Source organism: Osmerus mordax, chromosome 5, assembly GCF_038355195.1.
Source record: "Osmerus mordax isolate fOsmMor3 chromosome 5, fOsmMor3.pri, whole genome shotgun sequence".
In the NCBI taxonomy this organism is placed as follows: Eukaryota; Metazoa; Chordata; class Actinopteri; order Osmeriformes; family Osmeridae; genus Osmerus; species Osmerus mordax.
In genome coordinates, this window is record NC_090054.1 from 8,010,871 (window position 1) to 8,024,386 (window position 13,516).

The window sequence follows — 13,516 nt, forward strand, 5'->3', positions numbered from 1 at the left end:
CCATGCAAAAGACATTGTGTCCTTGGGTAAGGCACTTCACCCTACTTGCCTCTGGGGGGAATGTCCCTGTACTTACTGTAAGTCACTCTGGATAAGAGCGTCCGCTAAATGACTAAATGTAATGTAATGTAAATGTATGATATCACAATAAAATTTGACGTGAACATTCTGAACCCCATAAAAAAAACACATTAGACTGGAATATCATAAAAACTGTAACGCTACGGCTACACCAAGCGTGGAAATGTTGCTTTGCGGACGCGGTGTGGACTCTAATTCTAATCCGTTGTAAGCAATGAGAGTGGCTACACCAGATGCAGAAACTGAATTTACGCGCCGACAATTTCCGCGCGGAAAATTGACAAATAGACTGGCTTCTATTTTTATTATTTTCCGCGAGGTTTGCATGGCCCTTGTTACATATTATTTATTGCAATGTAAAAAAGTCTGGTAATAAATCTATGAAAATTATTATATATTTTGCTGTAAATAATGAAGGAAGCAATAAATCAGATTATTTCCCAAACCCCGAGAGCTATTTCCTTGGAGATTTAACGTTTCTAACGATTTTAACGTTGCTTTTCTATTTGAAGATACGACAGTGATAGTAAGTAGATCGATTCAAGTGTTAAATAGGAAGTAAGATAGTTGACAGTGTTTGTAAAATAAATAAACAAAGACAGCAAAACTGATTCATCTTCAACGCGTCCAGTGTAACCGGCTAAATAAAAGATCCGCTCCGTGAACGTTCTATTTCTGCACAGCAAAATTTCCGCGCTTGGTGTAGCCGTAGCGTTAGAGTCATAGCACACTAGAGCATTCCAGCCTCTATCAAATACATTTTGAATGGTGTTTCTAGCTTAAACGGTGTGAAACTAGTTAGGTGTCAGGCCAATGCGTTCAGTAAATATATCATTTTAGGACAAAATTCAAAATGGCCAACGTGGGAAAGTGTTATATTTTACGACTTTTTATGCCACTAAGAATCAGAAGAGTCCAATCTTGTGATTTTTGGTCAAACTGTTCAGAAGTTATGATGCAAGAAATCGGATGGGCTGGCTATATGTAGCAGCAATATATCTACAACGCATAGAAAACATTATTGTTACTATTATGATTATACTGCTAGACAGCTACTGTGGCGTACCTGGCTTCCAGTTTCATTTTACATTTAGTCATTTAGCAGACGCTCTTATCCAGAGCGACTTGCAGTAAGTACAGGGACATTCCCCCGAGGCAAGTAGGGTGAAGTGCCTTGCCCAAGGACACAACGTCAGTTGTGCCATGCCCGGGAATCAAACAGGCAATCTTCGGATTACTAGCCCGATTCCCTCACCGCTCAGCCACCTGTTTCACTAAACAGATAATCCAGTGTCATGACATGCTTGATGACTGTGGCTGGATTCGAACCTATGACCTTGCACTTCAAAGGAGCCTGTCTTATCCCAGTGAGCTGTTCTCAGTGCTGTAAATTGCCGTGTTCAGGTACTGTATAAAAACAGTCAGCCTTTTCTCCTGTGGCGACCGTTGTCAAATTTGACCCAAGTTTAAACAGTTGTAATTCAGTCATATTTTGACATATCAAGGTGATATGACGCTCTGGATAAGAGCATCTGCTAAATGACTAAAATGTAAATGTGATTGTGGTCTGAAGATGATTTGATTACATGTAATCAAAAAAAATAGGAACAACGACGAACGAGGAGTTCAAAAAAGTAGGTTTTCATGAAAATTCCAAATGGCCTAAGCCCAAAATGGCGGACACGGGACAATGTGATATCTTTCGACTTGGTATGCCACGTAGAATCAGAAGAGACCAATCTTGTGATTTATGACACAACTGTTCCTAACCAGACTCTCGTACATTTCATTTGTACAGAGAGTCTGGGATCGCTCCATTGACAAGCGTTAACTTCCTTGAAGGCAGGTACTCTGTTGAAGTTTAAAACTATTGGATCTGCCCAGAGCCACTCTGATCTGCCATAACCAATCGCTAGCGTTCGCCTTAGCCAACTCCTTCACCACTACTGTAACGGAGCTAGCTGCAATAGCTTGAAAATCAAACTTTTCCCAAACCCCGTGGGCAGGGGCGTGTCTAGAACATTTTGAACAGGGTGGCCAGGCAGGGGCACAGCCTCAGAGCAGGGTGGCCATCAACCACGTATCGAGACTCATGTTCACATTTTTTTATCTAACTTTTTTGTTGTAGGTAATTAGCAGCTTAGAGCATTCATGCTAGAGGGAAATTATTCTGTAATGCCTGTTTATGCTGTCCATACCAGGTGGGGCTCCTGGGTACATGCTATAGAGTACTTGGCTGACTACATGGATATGCTCAGCGACTACACTGCTACTCTACCAGAAACAGACAAGTGTGTCTCGGACCTTTGCATACTGCTGGAGGACCACAAGGAATCTTAGACCTGTTGTTTCAATTAAAGGAGTTACCGATAGAAGATGGAATAATTACTTTATTAGGGAGTTACTAACAGTACACAGCCCTCAGAATTTGTGTGCATTGACTGGAAATATACATGGTTGCTGCATACATCATTGCCTAACAAATAAGGTGAGAGAGTACATTTAAAAATACTTCATCTGGTGTACGCTATAAAAAAAATTGGGAGAGGGGTTTGTACTGATGTAGCTATTAAATGTGATTTCTGTGGGACTGAGAAAGAAAATGTAATCTTCGATTAAATGCCGCCCCTCAAATAAACGGCGCCCTCGATTAAACGCCGCACCCAAAAAATCTGAAAACTATTATTTAATTGGTTAAGTTAAAACACTGTATTTATTACACAAATCACAAGTGTACTATAATTCCCTCGAAGCACTGGCAGACACAAGTGGCTTTCTTGCTACAGGTTTATTTGAAGTTTCTCCAAATCCACCGTGAAAACTAAACCCACAGTATAACGTAAAAATGAAGACCACATTAGCTTAATATGAACACAGGGGCGTGTCTAGAACATTTTGAACAGGGTGGCCAGGCAGGGGCACAGCCTCAGAGCAGGGTGGCCATCAACCACGTATCGAGACTCAAGTTTAAAAAAATTTATCTACCCTTTTTGTTGTAGGTAATGAAACACTGCAGGAATTTACCATTATTTATAGATTCCTAGACTAATAACAAACATAAACAATATAACTGATATCATACCTTTACTGTATTACATACTTATTAAATCTTACTGATGTTCAGAGGACATACCTTGATGAGCAGACACTGCATCAGGCACTGTTGGGGGCTCATTGCTGCCTGTGTCAGAGTAATTTCTTTGTTTTTCAGAAAGTTCACATTGTTCAATAATATTAAGTTCACCTCACGTCAGCCCTATGTAGAATTCCAATGATTTTTTCTTTTGTATTGTATGTGGAAGTAGGCCAGACATTAGAATAATCGGGTGAGAGTTGAGTTTTTGACATAATTTTGAAAAAGTTATTAAGATTTGTGAGGATTAAGCTATTTTCAGAGATTGAGTGAGTGACAGAGTGATTTTCTATAATTTTGTTTGAAACTTAATTGAAAAAGTAAAGGCTGAGGAAGTAGGCCTACACCAAACATTGTTAGAATACTCTGGTGTCCGTTTGAGGTTTTATATTAATAAAAATATTATAAGTCATCATTTGTCAAAATTGTATGGGTAGCTTTTTACCCGGTCCCTAACGCGACGCTGCAAAGTAGCGTGTTCCGAATGTGAGACGAATGTTGAATATGAAACTAACTTCACCTCGGTCATCTTATGACTGAAGTAAGCCAGGATCATGATTTCCACTTAATATACAGGCATGCAAACAGGTCAGGGGTAAAAAAGGTTATAATGATACAGCAAACCCCCAACCCTCTAGGGGGGTCCGGGGGCATGCTCCCCTGGAAGAAAATGTCTTACATTTTAAATAGTTAAACGCACCAATCTACTGCACTTTGAGAGCAAAATTAAGAGGCTAGATGAATGTAGAAAACCTCTCCCCACTTTGCCCCTGATTGGCTGTGAGGGTTAGAATCAGAATCAGAATCAGAAAGGGATTTATTCGCCATGAAAGTTTGCACAGACAAGGAATTTGCTTTGGCAGGAAGGTGCATACAATAAACATATACCTAAAATTTAAATATGTGGACTAACTATACTAAGGGTACATAAACTAGAAGTACTAAGTGGGATTAGAATAGAATTAAATATACAATAAAATATAAGTACCGTAAATTACAATATAAAAATACAAAAATACAAATATTACAAAAAATACAAATGTACAAGATACCATGTTGTGGTGCAGTGCAAAAGCAGAGTGTTTAAGCAATAAGTCATTTGAGTCAGTGTGGTCCCTTGGCCTTGTTGAAGAGGCCAACAGCGGAAGGGAAGAAACTGTTTTTGTGGCGTGAGGTACTGGGCCTGATAGACCGCAGCCTTCTGCCGGAGGGGAGTGACTGAAACAGGGAGTGTCCAGGGTGGGAGGAGTCGGCCACAATCTTCCTCGCTCGCCTCAGGGTCCTCGAGGTGTGCAGGTCCTCGAGGGTAGGCAGATTGCAGCCAATCACCTTCTCAGCAGTACGGATGATACGCTGCAGTCTGCTCTTGTCCTTGGCAGTGGCAGCAGCGTACCAGACGGTGATGGAGGAGGTGAGGATGGACTCAATGATGGCTGAGTAGAAGTGCACCATCATTGTCTTTGGCAGGTTGAACTTCTTCAGCTGCCGAAGGAAGTACATCCTCTGTTGTGCTTTCTTGATGAGGGAGCTGATGTTCAGTTCCCACTTGAGATCCTGGGAGAGGATAGTGCCCAGGAAGCGGAAGGACTCCACAGTGTTGACTGGGGAGTCACACAGGGTGATGGGGGTGAGTGGGGCTGTGTTCCTCCTGAAGTCCACAACCATCTCCACTGTCTTAAGAGCATTGAGCTCTAAGTTGTTCTGGCTGCACCAGGTCACCAGGTTGGCCGCTTCCCACCTATAATCAGACTCGTCTCCACCAGAGATGAGCCCAATAAGGGTGGTGTCGTCCGCAAACTTCAGGAGTTTGACGGACGGATGACTGGAGGTGCAACTGTTGGTGTACAGGGAGAAGAGCAGAGGAGAAAGGACGCAGCCCTGAGGTGATCCGGTGCTGATGGACCGGGAGTCAGAGACTTGTGTTCCCAGCTTAACGCACTGCTTCCTGTCAGACAGGAAGTCTGTGATCCACCTGCAGGTGGAATCAGGCACGTTCAGCTGGGAGAGCTTGTCCTGAAGCAGGGCGGGGATGATGGTATTGAAGGCAGAGCTGAAGTCCACAAACAGGATCCTGGCATAGGATGCTGGGGAGTCCAGGTGCTGTAGGGTGAAGTGGAGGGCCATGTTAACTGCATCGTCCACAGACCTGTTGGCTCTGTAGGCAAACTGCAGGGGGTCCAGTAGAGGGTCAGTGATGGATTTAAGGTGTGCCAGCACCAGGCGCTCGAAAGACTTCATTACCACAGAGGTCAGGGCGACGGGTCTGTAGTCATTATGTCCTGTTGGCCTTGGCTTTTTGGGCACAGGGATAATGGTGGAGGACTTGAGACAGGCTGGCACATGGCATGTCTCAAGGGAGGTGTTAAAGATGTAGGTAAACACCGGAGACAGCTGGTCAGCGCAGTGCTTGAGGGTGGCTGGAGACACAGAGTCCAGCCCAGCTGCTTTGCGGGGATTCTGCCTCTTGAAAAGTCTGTTAACTTCACCCTCCTGAATGGAGAGAGTCGTCACTGTAGAGGGGGGGAGGTGGGAGGCCTCCTGGGTGGGAAGGGGTAGTTCAAGACTGTCCAATTGTCTTTCAAATCTGCAGTAGAACTCATTCAGGTCGTTGGCCAGGCGGGAGTCGTTAGTGGAGGCATTAGAAGTGTCAATTGGTTCAGAGCCAGTTGTAGAAGCATGGGTAAAATGCTGTGTTGGCCAAGGCCACGACCCCATCCCATCCAAATATTTTCTCATCGGATCTGCACAAATCACGTAGGTGACCCATTTTGTTTTCAAAAAGGTGAGGAGTTTGCATGACTGAATATAGTAAGCTTGGCAGAATAACAATACAATGCATTGCGTTACTTATGTTAACTACTCTACAAACGAATTATCATGTGAAACACTTACAGACAAATGCGTATTTAACATCTTATAAATAAAATGTCTCACATATCGTGAATGCTTGCTAGCTAGCATGCTATTTATCAAAGCAAGCTACAGTCTGTAGAGACTTTACATCAGGCTATTTTTGGAATACGAACTGTATTCCATACACCGAAAGTAAAGGGGCTGCATGGTGTTGAATAGCATCATACAATAGCTCATATTTAGTTTCTGAATGTTTATATCCTTATGAATATCTCCCAGCACACATATGGAAAAATCGACGTTAGTATCATCAGTCTTTTCTCACGCTTCTCCAGTGTAGTTGTTGAACATGCCGCTCAGCCTGAACTCCCGCCCCTCATATTTTAGATTTTTTTTTCATTGGCCAGTATTCATGCATACGGACGCATGGTAGGGGTGGCACCAGTGGTGGCAAATCACTTTTCACTGGTGGCCAGTGCCACCCCTGGCCACGCCCCTGCCCGTGGGGAGGAGGGCCACAAAATAATGGCCACCAACAAAACTCAGCAAGGATTGTTCTCAGCCACTCCCTCTGTTCGCTGATTGGACCTACAAACATTTTATTTCCAAAAACCGACTAATACACCGAAATCCCAGACCTAGTACAGAGGCAAAATGAAAATTGAGCGGAAGTACGTAGGGCAGAGCCAGGCTAGCGCTATAGTGCTTCAGTGGTCGACATGAAACTTGGTGACAATTATCAGGAGACTGTCCCCAATCAGTGTGCCAAATTTCAAAACTTTGTACCATACGGTTCTATGGGCTGCCATAGACTCCAATGCCTAAGTATAATAATAATAATAAATATAGCTGCAAGCAGTAATGAAAGGGCCAAGCAGCATTCGATATGGAAATTCAGTAGCTAAAGAAGCAAAGCAAAACGTATAAAAAAGTATTTGCCTTTTTTAAATCACATTATACTTTTTGGCAACGCGGTGGCGCTACCCCGAAACTTTTGATTACCTTCATGGCGTTGCGCAAAAGACGTATACCGAGTTTTGTAACGATAAGCCGATGCGTTCGGTAAATATGTCATTTTAAGACAACATTTGAAATGGGCCGACGTGGGAAAGTGTAATATTTTACGACTTGGTGTGCCACAAAGAATCAGAAGAGTCTGATCTTGTGATTTGGGGTCAAACCGTTCAGAATTTATGAAAGAAAGAAATCCGATGCGCTGGCTAGATGTAGCAGCGTTATATCTAGAAAGCACAATAAATCTGAATCTTATAAATCCCCTGAGAATGAAACATTATCGTTACCATTATGATAATACTGCTAGAAAGCTACTGTGGCGTACCTGGCTTCGCTAAACAGATGATCCAGTATCACAACATGCCTGATGACTGTGGCTGGATTCGATACTACGACCTTGCGTTTCAAAGGCCGGTATCACTGTTACCCTTCCTTTCAAAAACAATTGAACGTGCTGTTTCTAACCAACTGTCTAACTTTCTCTCCCAGAACAACCTGCTTGACCCCAACCAATCGGGCTTCAAGACTGGCCACTCCACAGAGACTGCCCTCCTTTCAGTCACCACTGCCCTCCAGTCTGCCAGAGCGGCTTCCAGGTCATCCGTCATCATTCTGCTGGACCTTTCTGCAGCGTTTGATACGGTTAACCACCAGATCCTGCTCGCCAGACTTTCTCAGATGGGCATCACTGGCACTGCACTCCAGTGGATCTCATCCTACCTGTCGGGAAGATCCTACCAGGTTTCCTGGGGAGGCAAACTGTCAGGACCTCGCCAGCTCTCCACTGGCGTCCCACAGGGCTCCGTCCTTGGACCCCTCCTCTTCTCTCTGTACACCACCTCACTTGGACCAATCATCACCTCCCATGGCTTCTCCTACCACTGCTACGCTGACGACACGCAGCTGTACCTGTCGTTCCCCCCGACCGATCCGGGGATCTCAGCTAGGATTGAGGCCTGCCTCACAGACATCTCCGCCTGGATGACCGAGCACCACCTCCAGCTGAACCTCGCCAAAACAGAACTTCTCATCATCCCGGCTAAACCCTCCATCTCCCACGATCTCTCAATAACCCTGGGATCTGCGACGGTGACCCCTTCATCCTCTGCCAGGAACCTTGGGGTTACCATGGACGACGAGCTCTCCCTCACGGCCCACATTGCTGCGGTCTCCCGGTCGTGTAGATTCACCCTCTACAACATCCGGAAGATCAGGAGATACCTGTCTGAGCACTCCACCCAGCTGCTAGTCCAAGCACTCGTCCTCTCCAAGTTGGACTATTGCAACTCGCTGCTCGCTGGTCTCCCAGCATGTGCAACCCGCCCTCTTCTGAGGATTCAGAACGCAGCGGCCCGCCTGGTCTACAATCTACCCAGACGCTCCCATGTTACCCCGCTCCTCGTCTCGCTCCACTGGCTACCTATCATGGCCCGTATCAGATTCAAGACCCTGGTATTGACCTTCCGAGCAGTGAACGGGACTGCACCCGTCTACATCAAGTCTCTCCTGCAGCCTTACACCCCCACCCGTCACCTACGGTCTTCTTCAGACAACCGCCTGGTGGTCCCACCGCTCAAGACCGCCCGGTCCCAACACAAGCTCTTCTCCTGTCTGGCCCCCCAGTGGTGGAATCAACTCCCCACCTCCATCAGAGATACTGACTGTCTCTCCACCTTCAAGAAAAGGCTCAAGACGCACTTGTTCCGGGAGTACAACGGTACTTAGGAATGGTTCGCTTGACCCGATGTTAGTTTCCTCAAGGATCACAATGACTCTTGCTTAGAGACTTGTTGCTCTTGTGGTTAGTGGTAACTGATTTAAATTTTTGTTCTCGCTGTGATATATTGTTTTTATTAGTGTTGCTTGCTTTTTTCCACAGGTACACTTGCACTTTTAGCGGTTCATGTTGTTTAATTGTAACTTGTTTAACTACATGCTCTTATGGTTCTTCCCTTTGGCACTTACTTTGGTTGTTCACAATGTGTGCTTCATGTTTTGGCTACTCGCGATGTTTTTTGGCTATCTTGTTGTTATGATCAGTGACCTATGCACTTTGTAAAGCTCTCTCTTGGAAGTCGCTTTGGATAAAAGCTCTGCTAAATGAATAAATGTAAATGTAAAGGAGCCCGTCTTATCCCAGTGTGATATTCTCGCTGCTGGGAAATGCTGTGTTCGGTTACTTTATAAAAAAAAGTAAGCCGTTTCTCCCGTATCAAGCATTGTCGGTCTACCGTTATTGTCATACGGTAGACCGTCGCAGAGTCAAGGCCTCACGTCCGCTTTGGCGTGCTCTTTGTCAAAATCGTTTACGTGTTATTCATGAACGGTTTGACTTATCGATAAAATTCTAAATATTTTTTGTCCGCATGGTCTGAAGCTGATCTGTTACAATTTTCATGAAAATCAGAGCAACGGCCTAGGAGGAGTTCAAAAAAGTAGGCATTTCTTAAAATACAAATGACGGAGAAACATTCTGGACGACAATGACGTAACAGGGTTCAGTCGAATCGTCTGCATCTAAGGAATCCAGTGATACCTGACTTGAGAAAAACAGTCTTACGGTTCAAAAGTTATGGGCGTAAAATCACCTTCAACATTGACCCCTTGATGGCGCTATAGTGCTTCAGTGATAGACATGAAACTTGGTGACAATAATCAGGAGACCGTTCCCAATCAGTGTGCCAAATTTCAAAACTTTGCACCAATCGGTTCTATGGGCTGCCATAGACTCCTAGTCCTAAGTATAATAATAATAATAATAATACAAAAACAATAGGTGAACTAGCAGCTTCGCTGCTTGGCCCCAAGTAATAATAATAATAAATCTAACAAAAACAATAGGTGCCCTAGCAGCTTCGCTGCTTGGCCCCAAGTAATAATAATAATAAAACTAACAAAAATAACAGGTGCCCTTGCAGCTTTGCTGCTTGGCCCCTAATAATAATAATAATAAAACTAACAAAAACAATAGCTTCGCTGCTTGGCCCCTAATAATAATACAACTAACAAAAACAATTAGGTACCCTAGCAGCTTCGCTGCTTAGCCCCTAATAATAATAATAAAACTAACAAAAATAATAGGTGCCCTAGCAGCTTATCTGCTTGGCCCCTAATAATAATAATAATACAACTAACAAAAACAATAGGTGCCCTAGTAACTTCGCTGCTTGGCTCTTAATAATAATAATAAATATAGCTGCAGGCAGCAATGGTGGATTCCTCCAAAACATTGAGAACCATTGAAAAATGTATATTATTTACAAATTGCCACTGTATAGAAAATTCCATGCTGCAGACTTACCAATGGGATACTAAATCTGAAATGCAATCCCATCCAGATCCACAAGGGCCTTTGCTTCAAGCCAATGAGTGAGTGGGGGCGTGGTCAGCCAACAATTTCCTGAAATGTTGTGTGTGCGTCTTGCCCAACTTGTATGTGTTGCCCGGACAACAGAGGCTAATGTCATGATGCTAATGCTTCAGTGAAATAGTAGACTACCGTTTCCGAAAGTAGATGTGGGCCTACTTCCTTAATAATATCAGATGCATAAAATGCATACTTATTATTTATAAAGATAAAATAGATTTAAAAGCATTTTTTTTTTTTGCTGCTCATTTACAACTCTAAATACGATTTAAGTGTACAATGAAATAGATGTCTTCTCATTTCCCCTGCATGAGGCAGCCTCATAGCTGAATCAAAACGAATACATTTGGCAGACCGGTGGAAAATTGACCTAATCTCTATGACTTAACCCTTGTGCTGCCTTCAGGTCACATGACCCAAAGGTTCATAACGAACCATCGTTGTGTTTACCCAATTTTACCCAATACAAAAACAAATCAAAATTATTTTCTTTTAACCTTTGCAATGTGGGGTGTCTGAGACAGCCCAACGGTTAAAAGAAAATGCTTCACTTTGTTTTTTTATGAGGTAAATTTGTCGCAATATGACAGTGGGTCACAATGACTGATGGGTCAGAATGACCCGAAGATAACACAAGGGTTAAACGTCCTTTTAAGTTTTTCCCTTCTCGTGATATTTTCAGGCATTTAGCCTACTCATATTGCATTCATTCATGAATAAACAACCCCTTTGAAGATTATTCTACGACTTTACCGGCAGTAGAAGATGGAATCGCGATTCAAACAGTACCATCTGCTAACTGAAAATATGCCCCCAAAAACGTAAATAAGCTTGACATTTATTTAGTGGAAAATCGCTCATTCATAAAAAGCTCACTGGTAGCGATCATTGTCAGTAACAATGCAAAATGTGATATAGCCCTGTGTGGAGAAGCTGCCCCGGTAAATTGTACTACTACGGTAACAGCACTAGACTACTGCTGTGTTCGTCTTGGTAGCGATTGCGTTGGTTGAATTGGATTTAACGTTCCGTTGTACGGTTTAGGTTGAAATTAATTATTTTCATGAACAGATTGACAAAGTTTAGGCTGTGGCAATGAAGTTCAGGTTAGTAGTCAGATAGTTTCACCTATTGAAAGACTTTTAATTTAAGAAAGGGGAGTGCCGAACATGTTCTGTTGCCGTTTGACTTCCTAAACAGCTGTGTAGATGTTTTTGTAGTGTGTCTCGCGTAGGCTACAGCGTTGCAGTGAGCAACACTGGTTTGAAACCACAGGTAATGATAATTTCACCAACAAATCGTTGACTTGTAATGTAATGTCATAATAAATCCTACAACAAAAATATATTTGTGAGGAATGTTTATTTTAACGATTGAAAACAGATGCATCATAGACCATTGTAGTATGTGTTGCCCGGGCAACACAGGCTAATGTCATGATGCTAATACTTCAGTGAAATAGTAGACTACCGTTTCCGAAAGTAGATGTGGGCCTACTTCCTTAATAATATCAGCTAATATTGTACATTACATTTCACAATTGTGTTTCACATCACAAAGTAAAATGAGTAAATAGTTATCACCCTGGCCTCTTTGCTTGTGGCGTTTCTGCAGCTGCCTTGCAGTAAAGCTATAGTTAGCCTAGCTATCCTCCAAGTTAACAGATGCAAAACGAATGTTCTGCTACAGGTAGTCATGCGTGTTTTCGTGACGTAGTGACGTTAGTAACGTCAGTGACTGGCTAGCAAATTAGCCACTGTTAGCTTCACTTTTTGCCACAAAAACTTAACTTGAGCCTAAACCATGCAACGGAACGTAAATAAAAATACAAGCAACTCAATCGCTACCAAGACGAAACTTGTGACACCTAGGTTGTCTATGTAGGCCAAATATTGACGAAGATTTAGGGGGGCAAAAAGAAATAATAACTAGAAAAGGCTGTTCCTGCGAAACAGCAGTGAGAATGCTGAAAACCGGAATGGGGATAGCTGACCATGCTAAAAAAGCTGAAAAGTGAAAATTTAGTAGAAAGTTATAAGCTGAAGCTTCAAAGCAACCGAAAGGTATTTTTGAAAGGGGCTGGAGCAGCATTCCAACAATGATTTGAAATGATTTACCATTACTTTTAAAGGGAGAAAATTTGCACAAAAACCTTAATATTTTTAAAAGTATAAAAGTGATAAATGAGAAAATACCCGCAAGCTGAAATGAATTTCAAAAATGTGTGAGTGACACAAAAGAGGCAGTGTGGAAGCTGAACTGCATCATCTTAACAAAGCTAAGAGCTTAAATAGCCTACAATGCGGGAGAAGCTGAAAGCTGAACTGATAAACAGAAGAAGAAGTAGGCTAGGTAGTCGTAACAAGAATATTATCGTTTTAACAGCTGAAATTATAGTTGGGATAGTAATAGCAGTAGCAGATGTAGCCTACCATTGAGTGTGTTTACTCGGCTTTCTTAGTAGGATTCAATGTGTTGATGGAATGAAACATACAGCAGTAGAGCCGATACAGGAAGACACGGCGACACTTTGTTGCAGAAGGATGATGGTGCAAGTTTTGGCCGTGGAGCATACAACGATTAATAAAAAAGAATCATGTAGACGCGTTTATTGAGTAATCGCATAACTAATTACACATGTAAACGGAGTAATCGTATTATTGGTATAAACCGACAATTGCTAGTAATCGGGTTTCTCATGGTCAAGTAAACGTACCAATCACCTGTGTGAGAGACTGAGTGGTGCGTGTCTGTCGTTACGGTGATGGTGCAGCTATGATTGCTAACGCGCTGAGGGCAGAGAATAAGAGAAATGTAGCTAGAATCCACACCTCAAACAAGATAACCTAGACGCAAAACTGTACGTCCAATCCAAAATATAAGGATATTTTCCGAGACCCAAGACTCTGCCGAAACCAGAGATATTCTTTATATGTCTGTGCAGTCAGAAATACGACTATACCTGCAGTTTCAAAAACGTGTTCCTTTTGCTTTCCTGGTACGTGTTTGTTTGGTTGCCACGGCGATGGAGCAGCTGTGATCGCTAACGAGCTAGGCAGAGAGAAAAA

The 13,516-nt window shown here is 42.9% G+C and overlaps 1 protein-coding gene across 1 annotated transcript in view; it reads right to left on the reverse strand.

Annotated features, from left to right (window-relative positions):
• The window catches only part of myom2b (myomesin 2b), an 88,371-nt gene that overhangs the window by 58,265 nt on the left and 16,590 nt on the right, over positions 1-13,516 (reverse strand). The gene's annotated exons all lie outside the window — the stretch shown is intronic.